At 40.7% G+C, this 22,361-nt stretch overlaps 3 pseudogenes; 1 reads left to right on the forward strand and 2 right to left on the reverse strand.

Moving 5' to 3' along the window:
* Window positions 1–14,396: 14,396 nt before the first annotated feature.
* On the reverse strand, window positions 14,397–15,137 carry LOC102862865 (annotated as a pseudogene).
* A 327-nt stretch (window positions 15,138–15,464) lies between these two features.
* LOC102863278 lies at window positions 15,465–20,888 on the reverse strand (annotated as a pseudogene).
* Window positions 20,889–20,986: 98 nt separating this feature from the next.
* The window catches only part of LOC102863682, a 27,062-nt pseudogene continuing 25,687 nt past the window's right edge, over window positions 20,987–22,361 (forward strand).

Raw genomic sequence — 22,361 nt, forward strand, 5'->3', positions numbered from 1 at the left:
TTGGCATTATAGTTTGGGGCTTTTTTTTATCACTGCTAGAATTTTAGTTGCCTTTTGAATCATAACAAAAATGGCCTGACATGCTAGTCTTTCTGGTTATATATTTGTCATCCACAAAGATCTCTCCTTCCTCTCATATTTAAATTGCAGTTCACAAAAAATTCTGAAAAATAAATACCAAACTGGTTTAAAAATAAGGCACAGAAAATAGCAATTGAGTATACTTAAAATTGACACTGTATATTATTGAGTTAAGTGGGCATGTAATTCCATAATTAAATCACCCTTAATAATTCATACATTGAATTAGTGACTAATATGTTTAGACTTTTTGTGACTGGAACACTTGTTTCCTTCAGGCTATTTTGCTGTGTCTCTGAAAACTTAACGTGCTGTTTCATCTGAAACTGGCAGGTTTCATTAGAACAAGATAATTCAGATACACTAAAACATAATCCAATCTATTGAGATGCATAAAATATACTGCTTTGTACACTATTTGCAAAACAGCTATAGGCTTGCGCTCTACAAATACAGGATTTCTGATACTTGCTATTTCCCAAATTTTTATACTTTATTCCTATAATTTTTATTGTTATTTGAGTGAAAGTTTAGAAAGCATATTCTTTTACAATTAATCATTCATGTATTTTTTCTTATAGTATTAACTACAAATACAATATCTGATCATTCATTCCATATTGCCTTTCTCTTTATTCATCTTGAATGTTTATTCATTTTATGCTCCTCTCCCCTTCACAATAATAATACTATTATTCTACCTGTGTATAAATCTTTCTCTAGCTTTTTATCATAATAGTATTATACAATATTTGTCCTTTTATGACTGATTTCACTTGGCATAATTCTTCTAAATTAGTCTAAATTATGCAATGTTTCTTCATGGGGTGGCTTGCAATCTACATGAAAGTGCTGCAAACCATGTAACTATATTTTATTAAATTCAAACTACATGTAACCTCAACACAACCTCCCCTTTGCACAATTCCCAAAATGTCCACAGCCAGCACAATGCCAACCATAACATGGGGCTTCTGCATGAAGAAGTCAATTAGGTTGTTAACAGCACATGGATTGTTTTGAAACTGTAAGACTGAAGCAGAAACAAGTATGTGGAGAGAGGAGAAGAAGATCAGAGAACAGAGCTCTGGGACCCTTAAAAGTTCAAAGGAAAAGAGATGCAAATCAAAACCACAGTGACATACCATATCACCCCAGTAGCAGCAGCAAAGTTTAATAGGACAGTAAGCATATAACCTTGTTTGCTAAAAATGAGGAGGACCTGAAGCGCTTGCTGCAGAAGGTCAGGACTGCAGCCTTTAATACGGACTGAAGCTCAACATCAAAAAAACAAAGATTCTCACCACTGGGCCAATTGGCAGCATCAGTATGGATGGTGAAGAGATTAACAGTTTTGATTTGCTTGGCTCCACAGTCAACACTCTTGGTACTAGCAGCCAGGAAATCAAGAGACAAATTGCATTGGGAAAGTCAGTTGTCAGGGACCTCTCCAGAGTACTGAAGAGCAACGACATCAGGCTGGAGACTAAGGTGTGTCTGATCCAGGCTATAGTCTTCGCAATTGTGTGCTATGAATCAGACAGTTGGTTGTATAATGACTAGGGATGAGAGAAAGAAAATTGATGCCTTTGAGCTGTGGTGCTCGAGAAGAGTGTTGAATATACCATGGACTGCTAGGAGAACAAACAGGTTTGTCCTGGAGAGGGTGAAGCCAGAATGCTCCTTGGAGTCAAGGATTCTGAAGCTTCATCTGACATACTTCGGGCATGTTGCAAGGAAGGACCGGTCCCTGGAGAGGGACATCATGTTTGGCAGAGTGGAGGGACAGCGCAGGAGAAGAAGATCCTCGATGAGATGGATCGATTCAGTGATTGGGGTAGTGGGAGTAAGTGTGTTGGAGACAATGAGATTGGCATAGGATAAAGCAGGGCTTAGGGCTCTTGTACATAGGGTTGCTATGAGTCGCAAGTGACTCGATGGCACATAACAACAACAACAACAAGCAATAAATGTTGGAGAGGATGTGGCAAGACAGGAACTCTTATAGACTGTTGGTGGGATTCTAAAATGGTACAACCACTCTAGAGGGTAGTTTGGCATTTTCTCAAAAAGCTGACCATAGATATTCCATATGACCCAGCTATTCCACTGCGAAGAGTATACCCTGAGTTAAGTAGAACTGAGATATAAATAGAGATTTATACACTGATGTTCACAGCAGCATTATTCACAATAGCAAGAAAATAGAAACAGCCAAAATGTCCATTAACAAATGAATGGATTGACAAAGTATGGTACATTCACACAATGGAACACTATGCAGCACTTAGGAGCTACTATTTTGAAAATACTACACAGCTAGATAGCTGAGTAAACTAATTCATTCTCATTAGGACAAATATTGCATAAGACTATCATTGTAAAAATAGCAGGATTACTAGTAAAAGGTGTACCAATATCCAAAGGAGAAAAGGAAGGGAGCTGAAGGTGGGGAAGGGGAGAAATCTTGAGGTAACAGAGTTTGAAGGGCTGAGTGAAGAGGAGAAAGAATTAGGAAAACTCTAGCAGGGAACTCAAAAGGTGGGGTAATGAAGAACATGAATCAATGGTGATTAATTTTATAAAACACAACTGTATGGAAATGATAATATAAAACACAGTGTGAATGGAGGAATGCATGAAACACAATGTACATAAATGATACAATATAGATACATTTTGCATGTAAACCAATATAAAATAAAAAAGAGGAAAAAAGTTTAGAACACACTTGTATTCACTGTGGATGTCAAGGCAAATGAGCACCAAATCGAACAAGCTGTAAAGAAGCCCTATGATATTGATGTGGCCAAGGTCAAGATCTTGATCAGGCCTGATGGAGAGAAGGCCTATGTTTTACTTGCTCCTGACTATGATGCTTTGGATGTTGCCAACAAAACTGGAGTCATCTAAAGAGAGTCCAGCGGGCGAATAGAAATTTTTCTATTTAAAAAGCCCAAAACACAAGTTCAGAGGGAGAGGAACGAGGAATGGATAAAGAAGACTGAGAAAGTACAGCCAGTGGAAATGAAAGGAACCTAAAGAGTCTAAGGGGGGGTAAGTGCTTCAGAGTACAGGGAGTGATCGATTATTTCAAGTAATTTGGCATCATCAAGTCCATGGCATGACGTGATGAACCTAATGAAGGTCTGGAATCCTAGAGAGAATGAAAAGAGTATACGTAAAGACAGCAATCCTGCTTTATGTTTTGGGAACCTGAAGTGGTCAGTTACAGAACAGGGGATTTCCCTCCACCTCTCAGCACATAGAGAACTATTCTTTTTTTGTTTTTTTTTAATTGCTTAATGTAGGGAAGTAAATCCTGGAGTGGAAGTTTAAGAGGCCTTTTTCTCAAGATTTTCCAGGAAAAGAAGCTGTACATGACAGTTGTACTTAAGAACTTTAAATTGAAGTCATACTGACCGCATCATAAGAGACTGACAGCAGCATGATATGGTCAGAATCAGAGAAATCCTGATTGCTTGAGACTTAGGACATCACATCAGGGGCTGGCCAATGAGAGATGGGTGTTGAATGTTGTAAGCAAAAGTAGGAAGGGTTGGTGGTGGAGTAGGGAAAAGGTGGATTTAAAAGGGAAAAAAAACAAAACACCAAAAATAAAAACAACAAAAAAAACCCAAAACCAACCAAACGTGTAGCTGGTGGACAGCAACACTGAATATTGGTCTTTCATCTACTCTTTTTTATAGAATGCTTGTCTGTCAGATACTATAATATATATTTAAAAATTGAGACAGACTAGGAAAAAGGCCATCCACTTCTGAAATTACAGGCCCTTGAAAGCCCTATGTACAATAGAGCACACTTAGATTATCATTTGAACTAACAGACATAGCAATTGAAACTGAGATCTTAGAAATGGAAATACGGAGAAAGAGAAACAGCTGTAAGGAGACATTAGTGATTGGAACATGAAATGTGAGGAGCATGAATGTAGGAAAATTGGATATTGTTAAGAAAGAAATGGAACACATAAATATTGACATACTAGGTATTGGCGAAATGAGATGGCTTGGCATGGGACATTTTGAATCAGATGATTATATGCTTTACTATACTGGGGATGAACAGGTGAGAAAAAGTAGAGATGGTTTCATAATTTTAAAAAATCATTTCATCCTGAAATACAATGTGGTGAGCGACAGGATAATACCCATACGCATACAAGGAAGTCCAGTGAATACCACTATCATTCAAATATATGCACCAACAACTAGAGCCAAATAAGAGGAAATAGAAGATTTTTACCAACTTTTGCAGCCAAAAATTGATCAAACATGCAATTGAGATGCTTTAATAATAATGGGCAACTGCAATGCAAAAGTTGGCAACAGGGAAGAAGGATCAGTAGCTGGAAAATATGGGCTTGGTGAGAGAAATGAGGCTGGAAATAGAATGATTGAATTCTGCACATTCAATGATTTATTAATTGCAAATACCTTTTATAAGAAACATAAACGCAGGCTATACACATGGATTTCACCTAATGGTATGCATAGGAATCAAATCTATTACATTTATGGAAAGATTCGCTGGAGAAGCTCAATATCAGCAGTGAAAACCAGGCCGGGTGCTGATTGTGGGACAGACCACCAACTACTCATATGCAAATTCAAGCTGAAGTTGAGGAAAATTAAGTCAAGTCCACAGGGACCAAGATTTGACCTTAAGTCTGTCCCACTCGAATTTCAAAACCATCTCAGGAATAGGTTTGAGGCCTTGAGCAGCAATGAGCGTAGACCAAATGAGCTCTGGGAGGATATCAAGAAAATCATCTATGAAGAATGCAAAAGATCATTACAAAGGCTAAAGAAGAAGAAAAGACCAAGATGGATGTCAGTTGTTGTTGCTGTCGTTATGTGCTGTCGAGTCGCTTGCGACTCATAGCAACCCTACGTACAACAGCTCTAAACTCTGCTCTGTCCTGTGCCAATCTCATTGCCTCCGACACACTCATCCCGATTGCCCCAGTCACCAAATCAATCCATCTCCCAGAGGGCCTTCCCCTCCTGCGCCTACCCTCCACCCTCCCAAGCATGATGTCCCGATGAAACTCTGAGTATTGCATTAGAGCACAGAGAAGCCAAAGCTAAAGGAAGAAATCAAGAAATCAAAGAGCTGAATAGAAAATTTCAAAAGGCAGCCCAGGACAACAAAGCAAGATACTATAATGAAATGTGTAGAGAGCTGGAGTCAGAAAATCAAAAGGGCCAGACTCGCTCAGCGTTTCTTAAGCTGAAGGAGTAGAAAAACAAATTCAAGCCACAGGTGGCAATACTTAAAGATAGTTTGCGTAGAATGTTGAATAATCCAGGAAGTATCAAAAGAAGATGGAAGGAGTTACACAGAGTCACTATATCAGAAGGAATTGGCTGACACAGAGGAATTTCATGAAATAACATATGAGCAAGAACCTTTGGTGATGAAGGAGGAAGGAAGTTCAAGTTGCTATGAAGGAATTGGCAAAAAGCAAGGCTCCAGGAGTTGACAGCATACCAATTGATTTATTACAACAAACAGACGCTGCCCTGGATGTGCTCACTAAGTTGTGACAGGAAATCTGGAGGACAGCCAGCTTGCCAACTGACTGGAAGAGATCGATATTTGTTCCCATTCCGAATAAAGGTGACCCAACAGAGTGTGGAAATTATCGAACAATATCATTGATATCACATGCAAGCAAGATTCTGCTGAAAATTATCCAAAAACATTTGGAACAATATGTCAACAGAGAACTGCCAGATGTACAGGCTGGATTTAGAAGAGGCCGTGGTACTAGGGATATTATAGCTAATGCTAGATGGATCTTGGCAGAAAGCAGAGAATACCAGAAGAATGTCTATCTGTGCTTCATTGACTATGCAAAGGCTTTTGACTATGTGGATGACAACAAGCTATGGCTAACTCTGAGAAGAATGGGAATCCCAGAACATTTGACTGTGCTTATGCGAAACCTGTACTTGGACCAAAAGGCAGTCATCAGAACAGAGCAGGGAGACACTGGATGGTTCAAAATCAAGAAAGGGGTCCGTCAGGGATGTATTTTGTCTCCATACCTTTTCAATCTGTATGCAGAACAGATCATCCGAGACGCTGGGCTGTACTAGGAGGAATGTGGCATCAGGATTGGTGGAAGAATCGTCAACAACCTGCATTATGCGGATGACACAATCCTGCTTGCTGAAACTGAGGGGGACCTGAAGCGCTTGCTGCAGAATGTCAAGGACTGCAGTCTTCAATATGGATTGAAGCTCAATATAAAGAAAACAAAGATTCTCACCACTGGGTCAATTGGCAGCATCAGGATGGATGATGAAGTGATTGAGATAGTTAACAGGTTTTGTTTACTTGGTTCCACAGTCAACACTCTTGGTATAGCAGCCAGGAAATCAGGAGACGAATTGCATTGGCAAAGTCAGCTGTGAGGGACCTCTCAAGAGTACTGAAGTGCAACGACGTCAGGCTGGAGACTAAGGTGGCCTGATCCAGGCTACAGTCTTTGCAATTGCGTGCTATGCTTCGGAGAGTTGGACAGTGAATAGGGATGATAGAGAATTGATGCCTTTGAGTTGTGGTGCTGGAGAAGAGTGTTGAATATACCATGGACTGCTAGGAGAACAAACAGGTTTGTCCTGGGGAGGGTAAAGCCAGAATGTTCCCTGGAATCAAGGATTCTCAAGCTTCGTCTGACATACTTTGAGCATGTTGCAAGGAGGGACTGGTCCTTGAAGAGGGACATCATGTTTGGCAGAGTGGAGGGACGGCGCAGGAGAGGAAGACCCTCGATGAGATGGATGGATTCTGTGAGTGGAGTGGTGGGAATGAATGTGTTTGAAACAGCGAGGTTGGCACAGGATAGAACGGTGTTTAGGGCTCTTGTACATAGGGTTGCTATGAGTCGCAAATGACTCGATGGCACATAACAACAACAACAATGTATGGAACGTCCTAATTTAGTTATCCAGTTCCCTTTTAATGCACATTTAGACTTCTTGGCAATTACAAACAAGGCAGCAGTGACTATCTTTAAACATAAATTTTATGTATGCGTGCATATGTGCAAAATATGCCACCAAGACAGATTTCTGAATTCTGGAATTGCTAAATAAAGAGTATGCACATTTTCCAGTTTTGACACATGTTGCCAAATTGCCCTACAACAAGAGGCTCCTTCAATTGACTTTCTCATCAGCAGTGGATGAGAGCACCTTTTAAGCACTCAATACTAACAATCTTTTAATTTAGGCCACTCTTATAGGCTCTTAAAAATAGTAATGTTAGTTTAATTTGCCTGTTTGATCACCAGTGAAATGGAATAGCTTCTTTCATGTTTATTTCTGTTTGTATTTCTTACGGATGACAACTAGGTTCTTGGCTGTCTTTTCTATTTTAGTAGGTATCTTCTTATCATTTTAATCAGTTTGGTATGACTATGGCATGCATGAGAGAGTTCTGGTGGCTTACGGTAAGGAGTTGCATGGCTACCACAAAGATAAGCTGCTTGAATTCACCAGCTGCTCTGCAGGAGAAAGGTGGGCAATCCCCTCCCATGCAGACCTCTGAACCCTGCTGGAAGATCAGCTCTCAATTGATTCCAACTCAATAGCACATAACAATAACAAAGCATATATGTGGCAAATATATTTTCCCTAATTTTTTGTTTGACTTTTGACATTATTTATGGCTTTTATATTTTTTTAACAGGGTTGGGTGCTTTTTTTTAAAAAAATGTGGTATCAGCTTTCATTCTTTTCTTTCAACAGTTTCTACCTTCGATGTCACATCCAACTGCTTCTCTAAACAGGAGTCACAGAAATAAATATTTATGATTATTAACTCACGGCTTAGGAAGAACATGTCCCCTTTTGGAGCTAATCACTCATATGCAATGGGGCTAAATTGCTCAAATTGGTGTGGATGCTATCCCCTCCCCATCCCCAACTTTAATCAAGGCACTTTTCTCCCTACATTATTGGCAAAAACTACTGCGTAATTGAGACTCCTGCTTATATGATGAATGTTCCTGCATATTTCGCCAGACAAAGCCTAGTGACTAATGGAACCATGCGCTTTCCCTAAGACCTCTGCAAACACGAATAAGACAGCCTATTATGAGCTTTTTAAGACCTTTTGCAAAATGTAACATTTGCATCATATGAATCACATCAATACAGCCTTCTGCTTTTGCATACATTTCAACTCATTCGATTTATAAAGTCAATTTGGAACAAAATAATTGGGTGCTAAAAATATTTTTAAATCATGAGGTTTTTGAAAGATGTTTTTTCCTGGCACAACTCTAAAATCACTATTGGTTCATTAATGAAATTGCTTTCACAGTTTGAATACTGCAAACTGAACTTACTTTAAACCTAAAAGGTGATGTCAAGATTTGGGAGATGAACTGAATTGTTCAAGCTATTTTCTTGGTGACTGAGAACCCAATTCCAAAAAGTCTCTCAACAACAATGGTCTTAAGCACAGCACAGACGGTGAGGATGGTGTGCAGGTCGTCCTGATGTACTAGACATCAGAGCCAATTTAATGGCATCTAACAACAATCTACAGAATGAGGAGTTCTCAATCCTTAGGTCTTTTTTAAAATAGTCCAAGCGTGAGAGAGACAAATGCGAATCTAGTAAGTAAAGAAATGAGACAGTGTTCAGGCCTTAATTGCGGCAAAAGAGAGTTACAAAATCTTTCAATCACAAAAAAACTGTGAGGTTGTTAAAAATATCAATATGCAAAACCAGGCAAGTCAAGTTCCAGAAGTACAGAAAAAAAAACAAACTGGGAGTGAGAGAATTATGAGCTTTTTAAACTCTCAGACTTAATAATTGAGATGATTGGTTATGAGATTATCATATAAGAATAATAGTCTGAATTTATTGTAGAAGAAGATGTATCACGCAACAATAACAATAAAACACAAATATTTAGGACAAAACAAGAACAAATGTAAGGCCTTCAAAAAATGGAGCAAAAGTATTGTGAAATGTCAAATAAGCAATATATGAAGACATATCTTCATAGGAAAGATGAATGCTATAACCATGTTATTTCTCCATAAGTTAACCTAGAAATTAAAAACAAACAAAACTTCAAAAATATTTTTAAGAGGAAGATGAAGAACTTGACAAAAGTTGTTGTTGTTGTTAGGTGTCATTGAATTGAGAATGACTCATAGTGACTCTATGAGGGTTAAACCCGGTTTGACCCTTTCCAGGATGAAACTGTTTGTTTTCCTAGCAGTCCATGGTACCCTCACTACTCTTCTCCAGCACCACAGCTCAAAGGTATCAATTCTCCTTCTATCCTCCTTGGTCACTGTCCAACTCTCTGATGCATAACAAGTGATTGCAAAGACCATGGCCTGTATCAGACGCACCTTCGTCTCCATAGTGACACCATTGCTCTTCAGTACTTTGGAGAGGTCCCTAACAGCAGACTTTGCCATGGCAATACAACTTTTAATTTCCTGGCTACTGGTGCCGAGAGTGTTGACTGTGGAGCCAAGCACACTAAAGCTGTGAACAATCTCAGTCTCTTCACCCTCCATCCTGATGCTGCTTATTGGCCCAGTGGTGAGAATCTTTGTCTTCCTGACATTGAGCCTCAATCCATATTGAAGGCTGCAGTCCCTGACCCTCTGCAGCAAGCGCTTCAGTTCTTCCTCAGTTTCAGCAAGCAGGGTTGTGTCATCTGCATAACGCAGATTGTTGATAGATCTTCCACCAATCTTGACCCCACATTTCTCCTCATAGAGCCCAGCCTCCCAGATAATCTGTTCTGCATACAGGTTGAAAAGGTATGGAGATAGGATGCATCCCTGGCATACGCCCTACCCAATTTTGAACCATGCAGTGTTCCCTTGCTCTGTTCTGACGACTGCCTCCTGGTCCAAGTATAGGTTTCACATTAAAACGATCAAGTGTTCTGGGATTCCCCTTCTTCTCAGAGTCAGCCGCAGTTTGTTATGATGTTGTCTATTTCCTTTTGCAGTTTTGTTAATATTTTCTTTATATATTTTGCAGCTCTATCATTTGGTGCTGGTTACCCAATGCGGACAGAAAATGGGGTGGAGCTCCCCAATTAAAACAAGCTTGGAAGGAGGAGTGGCGTCCAGTTCCATAATAGCTTGCCCCCAGAAACCCTATGAACCTGGAGAGAGGATGAAAGGCACCCAAGCGTTGAGGACTCTCCTTCATAGGGTCGCTATGAGTTTCCTGCAACTCGACGGCACTGAACAACAACAACAACAATCATTTGGTGCATAGATACTTATTATTGTTATGTCTTCTTGTTCTATTGACCCTTTAAACATTATGTAGTGACCTTCCTTGTCCTTTGTGATGGTTTTTGCATTGAAATTTATTTTATCAGACATTAATATTGCTACTCCTGCTTTTTTCTGGTTGCCATTTGCTTGGTATATTTTTCCCTTTCTTTATCTTCACTTTTCAGGTGTGTCTCTTGTAGACAACATACTGATGGATTTTGGCTTTTTATCCAATCTGCTACTCTTTTTCTCTTCAGTGGTGCACTTAAACCATTTACATTCAGTGTGATTATTGAGAGGCATGGTTTTATTGCTATCATTGTGTTGAGCTCTTTTTGGTGTTGTTGCTAGTTACTTTGGTCCATCCTGCTTTCTGTGGCACCTCTGTAAGAAGGAATTCTCTCAGTGTTTTCCTGCAATGCTGGTCTTGTTTTTACAAACTCCTTTAGGTTCTGTTTTTTATGGTAATATCTTGACCTCTGTTTCTTATTTGATGGACAGTTTCACTGGGTACAATATTCTTAGTTGACAGTTGTGTTCTTTAAGTGCTCAATATATGTCATTCCACTGTCTTCTTGCTCACATGGTTTCTGCTGAGTAATTAGCACTTAATCTTATCTGCTTTCCCTTATAGGTTACTCTGTGTTTCTCCCTGCTGCTTTCAGAATGCTCTCCTTATCTTTGGTTCTGGTGAATTTGACTATGATATGCCTTGGTATTTTTCTTTTGGGGTCTATTCTATATGGTGTTTGCTTAGCTTCTTGAATATATGTTCTCTCATTCTTCATTATGCCTGGGAAGTTTTCTTCCAGTAATTCTTCCACAACTTCTTCTGTGCCTTTACTTGCTTCTTCCTGTTCTGGAATTCCAATGATGCACATGTGATTTCTCGTGATGGTGTCCCACATTATTCTTAGATTTTCTTCTTTTTCCATCCTTTTTGAGTCTGATTTTTGCTCTAGCAGATCAGTGGTGACAATTCTGTCTTCTATTTCACTGGTGCTGTGTTCCATCTCTTCAACTCTGCTCACGTGTCCCTCCATCATATTGGCAGCATCTGAAACATTGGACCTCATATTTTGGATCACAATTTCTTATTTTTCCAGAGCCTCTAATGCCTGACTTTTTTTAACCTGCCTTGTTTTGGATTGTGTGGGGTTTTTTTTAAGCTCTTCCTGGTTTTTGCTTGCAGTTTCCTGTAATTCTTCGAGTCTGTCTTTCACCCATTGAAAATATTCAATCATTGTTCTTTTAAATTATGTGTCAGAAAGTTCTATCCGACTTTCTGGCTCAGGAAATCCATTGGTATTGTGTCACTTTTTGGGGGGTGACATCTTGCTTTGTGCTTGTGTAGCTTGTGAGGTGGTCTCTTTCCTTCTTGATGATGCTGTGGTAGGGTTTTTCATGCCTGAGGTGGTGACAGGTTTTTGATCTGAAATCACTGCCACAGATAAGGGCATAGCAGTTATGTTTCCTGTGTTCCTCTCTGAATTTCTGAACCAAGGCAAGTGTCCACTCACAGCCTGTGAAAGTGGCCTCTTCTGTTAGACAATTGTTACAGCTAGGTCAGGACCAAGATGTTCCATATTAAAGGCAGTTAGTTGACTGGACGTGAGGAGATGCAAGGCTAAGGGGGAGGAGGGAACAGGCTGAGTAGGCACAAGCACAGGTATATGCCAGGTGGGGAGGGGGAGGGGGAGAAATGTAGAGCCGGCACAAGCACAGGTGTATGCTGTATGTCTAGAGCCTGATGGGGCTGGCTGGGGAGGAGGGGGCTAGCTGTCCAGGTGGTCACATGGGAAGATCTCACTCAGTTTGCAGCTGTCCCACTCGCACTTTGGGGGGGTGGTTCCTGCCTGGGTGTGGACACTCAGATTCCAAATGTCTTGCTGGTACCCAGAAGGGCTAGCTTCCGGTTGGGCACTCGCCAGAACCTCACTCAGTGCAACTGTCCCCCTCATGCCCGGCTGGACTACCTGCCTGGGTAGAGATGTGCGGGTATCCACGCAAGGAATTCAGTTTGTAGATGTCCTGTTCATGCTCAGTGGGCCTATCTGACCCTGTGGGGACTTGCAGGGAACTCATGTAGGTTGCAGCTGTACAGCTCGCCCCCGGCAGGGCTGGCTTCTGTGTAGTCATGCATGAGTACCTCAGTCAGGTTGCAGATGTCCTACGGGGACTATGGTGGGGCGGGTGTGCAGGCCAAAGAGGGACAGACGGCAGACCGCAGACGCTCAGGGTCACAGCCAGCCGGTCGTTCTGCGGTCGTGGGTGTTCTGGTTGGTTGTTCTGGGGTCATAGGCGTTCTGTTCAGTCGTTCTGGGGTTGCAGGCATTCTGGTTGGTCCATTACTGGACATTTTAATCAAAGATTCCATAAAGGAATCTGACCAAGAGGAGCAAAAGATAGACCAGAATTTCAAATCCTCATGAAATGTCTGTAACACTGTATTTTTAATTTTTATAAAATGTCTATTATGTGTGGTTTACAGCACAGCCAAATATCTGTCACATGGTTATATATGTGTATATATAGATATGTTGTTGTTATGTGCCATCAAGTTGCTTGCAAGTCACAGTGACCCTATATACAACAGCTCTGAACTCTGTTTTGAGCCAATTTCATTGTTTCTGACACATCTACTCCTATTACCCCAGTCACTGAGTCAGTCCACCTCATCTGAGATCTTCTTCTCCTGCACTGTCACTCCAACCTTCCAAACATGATGTCCTTTTCCAAAGACTGGTCCCTCCTGGCAACATGCCCAAAGTATGTGAGGTGGAGTTTATTTTAAACAACACAGTATTTTCTTACTCTTTTTGGAAAACAGCCTCTTGACCTAGGTATAGGTTTCACATGAGCATAAATAAATATTCTGGGATCCTCATTTTGCTAATGCTAGTCATGCTGCTGTTGTTAGGTACTGTCAAGTCAAGTATGACTCATAGTGACCCTATGGGCAGATCTGAACCCTGCCCTATTCTGTGCCATCCTTATAATCTCTGATACACTTGAGCCCATTGTATAAATCTATCTCATTGAGGATCTTCTTTTCTTTCATTGGCACTTGCCCTTTCTGAGCATGATGTCCCATTGTAAGGAATAAACTCTCCTACCAACATGTCCAAAGTACGTGAGATGAAGCTTTATTATTCTTGCCTCTAAGGAGCACTCTGTTTATACTTTATCCGAGACATATCTGTTTGTTTTTTTGACAGTCCATAGGATATTCAATAATCTTCTCCTACACCAAGAACTAAAAAGGATTTATTCTTCTTTTGTTCTGGAATTCCCATTCTTCTCCGTGTTAGCCATATTTTATTATGATCCACAAAATCAAACACTTTTGCACAGTCAATAAAACACAAATAGACATTCTTCTGGTATTCTGTGCTTTCAGCCAAGGTCCATCTACACCAGCAATTATATCCCTCATGCCACAGCCTCTTCTAAATCCAGCTGGAATTTCTGGAATTTCTCTGTTGATATACTGTTCTAGCCATTTTTATATCATCTCAACAATACTTTCCTTGCATATGATACTGTGTTTGATAGTTTCCACATTCTGTTGGGTCATCTTTTTTTCGAATGGGAACAAATATGGAACTCATTCAGTCAGTTGGCCAAATTTCTTGGCACAGTGTAGCATGCACATCCAGGGTTGCATCTGATTGTTGGGACATGTCAGTTGAACACATCAATTCCTGGGTTCTTATTTGTGGCCTGTGCCTTCAGTGTAACGTAGCCTTCTTCCTTCATTATCTTTTATTCTTGATCATATGCTATTTCCTGAATTACTCCTTGTCAGACAATTATTTTTGGTACAGTGGCTCTGTGTATTGCTTCTAACTTCCCGCCCCCCCCCCCGCAACATTATTGCACATTTGAGGTCATAATTTGACAATGAATTCATGAAACAATTTACAGACAACAACTGTTTGACAAAGAACATGTAGAGTAGAAGCTGGATATCCTCAACGGTTTATTAGGGACGAACTTTACAAACACCGTGCTCTCAATGGTAATGCTGGAGCTGTAGGGTGTTGCACCTTCTCCAGGCAGCACAGCGCAGGCCACCAATGGTATGATGAAACATCTGGCCCTTCCCCAGGCCACAGCTCTTGGGTCCATCAGGCTTTCTGATCCATTGGGTGTCAGGATTTCTTCTGATTGCTTTCTGGACTGGACTAATGAGGCTAACCTCAAAGAACTTGTATGTGGAATCTTCACCCACCCAGTAAGAATTCAGGTCCCTGGAGTGGTGGCCAGCTTGCTTCTCAGCTAAGGACTTAAGGCCTCGAGCAAACATCAACTGGTTAACATCATGGTAGACAGGCTTGCCATAGGTTGCTCCCTTAGGGACGAGGTGTTTGCAGTCACCCCGGCAAACTTGAATCCTGTAAATAACATAACCTGCTTGGCTCTGTAGTCCAGCCTGCTTGCCTTGTCGGGCCGTGTGGGGCTTTGGGCCCAGTGTAAAATGGAGAGCTTGCGGTACTGTCAGCAGCCCACCCACAGGAGAAAGTGCATCACATCCAACTGCTTCTTCTGCCACAGCTCCTGGATGTGTTTGTAGGAGCTCACCTTGGCTCACCCTGATAACTGCCACTGGACTAAAAGGAAAAAAACTTTCTCTCCTCTTTCTCTTCTCTCTCTCTCCCTCCTTTTTATGCTTCCTGTAACATTCGCTGTTTTGCCCATAGCCTCCTTCAGTGTTGCAAGTCAAGGCTTTAAGCTTGAGAAATGCCATGCACATTCTTCCCTTTTTATCTTCTGACTATGGCCCTTTGCACATTTTGCTTTAATACTTTGCTTTGCCTCCGCACACTGCCCTTTGAAATCTTTTATTCATCTTTTATTTCAGCATTTATCCCATATATCTTGGCTTCTCAAAGTTCTAGTACAGTTTTCAGAATCTCTTCAGACATCCATTTTGGTCATTTCTTTTTCCTCTGTCTTTGTAATGACATTTTGCTTTTCTTCCTGGATGATGTCCTTGATGTTATCCCACAGTTCATCTGGTCTTCATTCATTAGTGTTCATTAGTGTTTGTTTGTTTTAGGATTAAGAGTCTTTATTGAACTCAGACCAGGAGACCATTGCTCCTGAGGACCTCTGTGTACTTGCTGATCTGCTTTTCCAGGATCTTCTCCACCTGTTTTCATAGCCTCATGGTCTGCTTCTTCTTCCTCCAGTAATGCATCTTGGCCTTCTCTTTCCTCTTCTCCTCCAGGGTGGCCATCACTGCCTGGTACTTCCAGCCCACCTCATGAGCTGGGCCAACAGGAAGGCAAACTTATGAGTGAACTTAAACCGCACAGTCTTGAGGGCAGCAGGAACCATCATCTGCTCTCTCTTGTAATAGGGAGGTGGGATCCCATCAAACACTTGTAGGCCATGCAGAGCAGCCTGGCCATGCTTGGTTTTGTGTGGCAGCATGCCTTGCACTGTCCACAAAAAGATGCAGCTGGGGGCCCGGAAGTGGTAGGGACCTCAAGATGGGGAATGCTCAGTTTATTTCTGTATACATTGCCAGAAATGTTGATGCCCTCACAAAGCATGACCACCACCTTCCAGCCCAGTGTACCTCCTTGGGCCACAATGGCTGCCAGGTGACACAGGAGATGACCTCAGCCAGGACCAGGACTCCATCATCTTTGGTAGTCACCTTATAAATCTATTTTTATATCATTTTTAAACTGAGATGAGATAGACTCGAGGTCATGTTTTGGTTCTTGTGAACTTGTTTTCATTTTCTTCACCTTCAGATTGAACTTGCACATGAGTGGTCTGATCCACAGTCCACACCAGGCCTGGTTTTGACTGCTAATATTGAGCTTCCCTCATGATTATTTGCACAGATGCAGTCAGTCTGATTCTTGTGTAGTCCATCAGGTGAGGTCCTTGTGTATAGCTGCCATTTCTGTTTTTTAAATACGTTATTTGCAATGAATAAATCATTGATTATATAAAATTCAATCATTCAATCTCCAGCCTCATCTCTATCACCAAGTCCATAATATCCAACTTGTTGTTGTTGTTGTTAAGTGCTGTCGAGTAGGAGACAACTCATAACGATCCTATGAATGAAAGACCTGAGCACTGTTCATAGATTTCCAGAGGCAAGCCATTTTGGAAGTGGATGCCACTCCTTCTCCAAAGCTTTTAACTGGGAAGCTCCACCAAACACTGTCCACCATGGGTAACCATTATCACATTTGACACATCAGTGTCACAGTGTTTAGCATCACAGGAACCACAAGTTACCTCTGTACAGTAATGTACAGACCAGTGCTATACCACTTAGAAGAATGTTTGACAAAAAACAACTTAAACCAGGCCTGAGGGCTACAGATTAAAATCACCTACCTTGGGCTTGGTAGCATAACTTTCTGTCCACTAGACCAACTCTCTCTATGTTGTCGTTGTTATTGTTGTTAAATGTTGTAGGGGTTTTTTTAGCCAAACAAGTAATTATTTACTGGTAGATCCTGGTGCTATGGGAGGCTATTTGGAACACTTTAAAGTAAGACAGTAAGAATAATTTCCAACTTTTATATTCCAGTCACCAATTATTATTTGTGAACATTGATTTCAAGTTAGAACAATTTAAGACTGCAAAAGTTGGTAGAATTCCTCAATTACATCATCTTACACTTTAGTAATTGGTACCTATATTTGAATAATAACCATGTTTACAAGTCTTCCTTGTATGTGTGTGTATTATTCTATGACTGTCAGCATTCCTCAGGATAGATCTTTGAAATGCTCTTTTTTAAAATTTTTATTTTATATTGGTTTGTTTACAAAGTTCTTATATGTTGTGTTTCACACTATCCCTCATTTACATTGCATTTCATACAGTCATTCCCATTCGTTATATCTTATAAAATTAATCACCATTGGACTACACCTCCCATTAGCTTGTCTTTCCCAATCCCTGCAGGATCTTTCCCATTTCTTTTACCCTCCTCCCTCCCCCCACCAAATTGTGTGCCCATCCTCACCCGTCTATCCCCCCCTTTAGAGCCTCATACACATTTTACTAGTCATCTATTTCTACAATAATGGTCTTATGCAGTATTTGTGCTTATGAAGCTGAGTTCACTCAGCATAATGCGGTCCAGTCCCTCCCAAAATATGTATTAATTTTTGAAATAGGAAATGCTGTCTTTGAAAATGAATGCAATACTGTTCCTCTTCAATTTGTCATTGACAGCACAGTAGACTCTATGAGTGTCAGATTTAAAATTAATAATACCAATCTATTTCAGCCCACTAACATTCCATTTCCTCTTTTACAAATTTTCATTTTCCTCCACTTAGACTTTGTGTATCCCATATTTTAGTTATTAATGGATGTCTGTGGCTGTTTCTCCTCATTTTGAGTTGTGCCACATCAGCAAATAAAGAGCCATCATTGGATCTTCCAATGAAGATACAATAATAACTACCTTAACAAGTCCTCCTTGTGTGTATATACATATTATCATGTGGCTGTCAGCATTTTTTAGGATAGATTTTGGAAATGCTCTTTTTAAAACATATTTATTTTATATTGGTTTGCTTACAAAGTCCATATGCATTGTGTTTGACACTATCCTTCATTCACATCACCAGTGAATCCACTGCTATTCAAAGGGTCTTCAACAACTCCATTATTTCAGAAGTGGATGAGCAATCCTGTTTCCTAGTCTTAATCTGGGGCCTCCATTGACACTTGTCCAGCATGAGGTGACCTTGCTGATATTTGAAATACTGGTGACAAAGCTCTGAGCATCACAGACATGTGCAAGTCACTACAGTGCGAGAAACAGATGATAGATAAATGATGGATCTGTGAGATAAATACATTGTCAGTTCACTAACGTGCACACATGCACACATATGCATGTGAGTTCATGTAAAGTCACTGGGAAATATATCAGCTGAATTGATCACAGCAGTTATCTGCAAGGAGGGGACTAGGTTCAGGTGCTAGGAAGGAGGGTAGTAAGGATATTTGATTCTGTCTACATCTATAATGACTTAAATGCCTTTTTAAAAAAAAATCTCAGACTGAAGGTCTCTTCTATTTAGAAGTTATTCAAGCTCTTAAGGCAGAAAAAAGCATAACAGCAAAGGGAAAATCCAGACGTTTCCCCAATATATGTTCACCAAATCCAATCGCGGTGAAGTTTTTAACCTTATATAGATAGATTGACACAATAACTGAAGTAATAGGGGCAAGTGTGTTGGAGACAGTGAGACTGGCTCAGGATAGGACAGGGTTCAGAGCTGTTGTGCATAGGGTTGTAGTTGACTTGACAGTATTTAACAACAACATAGTAGAATATGAGTAAATGTGTGTAACTACATGTTGGCCCATTAGTATCCCAGTCTGGTCCTTCTCTAATACCTCCTCTTGGAGTTGTACCTGATTTTATTACCAGTTTTCATGTGAATCTTTTGAGGAATAGGAGTAATTCTGCTTTTGTTCACTGGCCAAGAATCTCTTGATCTTCAAAGTCTTAGGAAGCCCTGTGGCCCGTTCTAATCTGTCCTATAGGGTTTCCATGAGTCTGAATCACTAACTTACAACAGCAATAAAATATGACATTTGTACCTATTACAATAATGTCCAAAAGTAGAGAAAACAGAACAGAGGTGGAAAAATTGGAATCTAATAATACAAAACAGCCAAAGCAAGTAACTTTGGTTAAAATATAATATGTGACCTGTAAAACTTTTGCCTAAACCCTTTCTAGGTCCTGTCATTTTTGTGCCACCACAATGAAAACTCTCCCACAGAATTCTATTCTATTTTCGTTTTCTTCCTGCAGCATCACAGGCTCAGAGGGTAAAAATGACAGCAATAGACCCACATAGCCAGGGCACTGGTAGTGACCTAAAGTACCATGCAGTTGTGGGTATAGATTTGAATCTTCCCTTCCTGGGAAGGCCTAGGTTTCACGGAGCCAGAGCCAGCATATCAGCCTTCTATCCAAAGCAGTATGTGCTGCCAAAAATCTAGTTGTTGTTATGCACCATTGAGGAAACTCATATGAGCCTGTGAACAACTGATGTGAACCTTGCCCTATTCTGCACCATCCTCACAATCTCTGATATGCTCGAGCCCATTGTTACAGTCACTGTGTTAATCTATCTTTGTTGAGGGTTTTCCTCTTTCACTGACCCTCTTCCTTTCCCAAAATGATGTCTCTCTCCAAGGACTGGTACCTCTTGCAAATATGCCCGAAGTAAGTGAGACCAAGTTTCACAATCCTTGCCTCTAAGGCGCACCCTGGCTGCATTTCTTTACTACAGATGTGTTTGCTCTTTGGGCAGTCCATGGTAAATTCAACTCTTTGTTAACGTCACTATTCAAAAACATTTGTTCTTCTTTGGACTTCCTTATTTATTGTCCAACTTTCAGATGCATAGGAAGCAATTGAAAAGACCATAGTTTGTATCAGGAACACCTTGGTGTTTAGCTAACATCATAGCTCTTTAGCACTTTGGAGAGGTCCTTGACAGCAGATTTCCCCAATGCAACACATCTTTTGATTTCTTGGCTGCTGCTACCATGGGAGCTGACTGTGGATCCAAGTCAAATGAAATAGTTGACTACTTCAGTCTTTCTCTAGCTCTCCTGATGTTGCCTATTGGTCCAGTGATAAGGGTTTTTGTTTGGTTGGGTTTTTTGGTGTTGATATGGAATCCATCTTGATGACTGGAGTCTTCAGAATTAGAGAATAACTCATTAACAACCTGCATTATACAGATGACATAATCTTTCTTACAGAAAGTGAGGAAGACTTGAAGCACTTACCATAGAAGAGCAAGGACTACAGCCTTCAATATGGGTTATATCTGACCTGCAAAAAGACTACAAAAACCCAGAGGTCTAGTCAATTTTTAGGGGAAGGCCGAGGTTCCATCACCAGGATGGCCTGGTATAAGTCCAAGTTCAAAGATGTAGACAGAGCCAATAATTGGCATGTCAGGTTGCCTCCTTCCAACTCTGGGAGCAACCGAATTCCTTCCTCACATTCCCCTTCTCTCCTCCCACATCCTTTGAACTCAACTCTTGGGGTTGGCTTCTCTGCTGGAACCCTGGCTCTTCTCCACATAGCATCTGGCTCTCTGCCTCAAGCTGTGAGCGGAAAAGTCCTGACATAACCCAGCCCCTGGAACCCAGAAATCAAGTCTGTAGGTAGCTGTCATAGTCATTTTGGTAGAGGGAGAGCAGGACCCTATTCATGGATGTTAGGACCTCACTAAAAGTCCCCTGATGAGGTCCTGATGGAGCAACCCTCTCTCCCTTTCCAGTATTGCTCTCCGATTGATTGCCACACTTGGCAGTCAGACTTTTCCGTGTAAATTCCCAAATTGGTATTCTGGACTAGCCATCAGCTACTTGTAAATTTTGTTAGGATAATTCACTTGCTAGGCATGAACACTCCCAGGGAAGCAAACCAGACCACGTTTCTGATGCCTCAAATTTAAGAAACGGATCATAGATCATTTCAGCAATAGAGCTGAGATAGCTGACAGGCTTTGACCATAGAACCAGCCAGTTACTTTCTTTACCACCTTATTACTGCAACATGCAGAGGCTAAAAGATGGTTCAAAAATGCAGGACACTGTCTAGGAAGGTAGGCTTAAGGAAGAGTTCCAGGGAAAGCTTTCAGGCAAGGTACAAAGAGGGTGAAAGCATATTGTATTTAGCTAACTAGAAGAAAGACACAAAACAACAGATTGTGCAGAGTATGAAAGGATTGAAAGCATATGGTGTGTCAATGGCAAGAAGGAAGATGCAAAATAATATAGGCTCTGCCTGTATTTGTTTGCATCCCAGCCTGATTACTTATAAGCTTGAGACTCTAGGAGGATTATTTAACCTCTCTGAAGCTTAGTTTCCTCATATGTAAAATGGAATCATAACAATATTTCCTGCATAGTATTGTTATGACATATTTCATTGGTAAAATCTGCTACCAAAGACTTCTTTGATGTCCTAAAGAGTAAGAATGTCACTTTAAAGACAAAGCAACCCAAACCGTGGTATTTTAAATCACCTCAATGTTTGTGAAAATTGAGCAATGAGTAAATAAGGAAGAGTTGTGGTGGTGGTGAGTAAAACGGAATGTGCCATGAACTGCCAAAAGAACAAACAAATCTGTCTTGAAGGAAGTTCAGGCAGAGTGCTCCATAGAAATGCGGATAACACATACTATGGTCCTGTTATCAGGGGGATCCAGTCCCTAGAGTGGGACATCTACTTGGAAAAGTACAAGGTCAGCAAGAAAGAGAAAGATTCTCAATGAGATGGTCTAACAAAGTTGTTGTAATAATGGGCTCCAGCACAGTTGTGACTGTAAGGTCGGCTCACAGGGCAATGTTGTATACAGGGTAATTAATAATTGGAGCTGACTCAACTTTGTTATGATAATTCAGTGAGATAGTATCGTGGAAATCTTAACACAATGCTTAGCACATAATAAAAACTGTTGTTGAGTCCATTCCAACACATAGTAACCCTGTAAGATGAGTAAAACTGCCCTATTGGGTTTTCAAGGCTATAAATCTTTACAGAAGCAGCCTGTCACATTCTTCTCCTATGGAGGAGCTCTTGGCTTTGAAACACCCAATGCTTAGTCTATGCCATCATTTCCTTAGCATATAATACGTTGTTGTCGCTACATGCCATTGAGTTGACTTCAACTCATAGCAAGCCTATGAACAACAAATCTGAACCTTGTCCTATCCTGCACCATCCTCACAAAGTCTGACACACTTGAGCCCATTGCTGCAGTCACTGTGTCAATCCACGTGGTTGAAGATCTTCCTCTCCTATACCATCCCTCCATCTTTCCAAGCATGACGTCCCTATCCAAGAAATACCCTCTCCTAGCAATATGCTAAAAGTAAGCAAGATGAAGCTTCACCATTCTTGCTCCCAAAAAGCATTGTTGTTGCACCTTTTTTTAAAAAAAA

Source organism: Elephantulus edwardii, unplaced genomic scaffold (genome assembly GCF_000299155.1).
Source record: "Elephantulus edwardii isolate Elephantulus edwardi_28Jun2011 unplaced genomic scaffold, EleEdw1.0 scaffold00131, whole genome shotgun sequence".
Taxonomy (NCBI): Eukaryota; Metazoa; Chordata; class Mammalia; order Macroscelidea; family Macroscelididae; genus Elephantulus; species Elephantulus edwardii.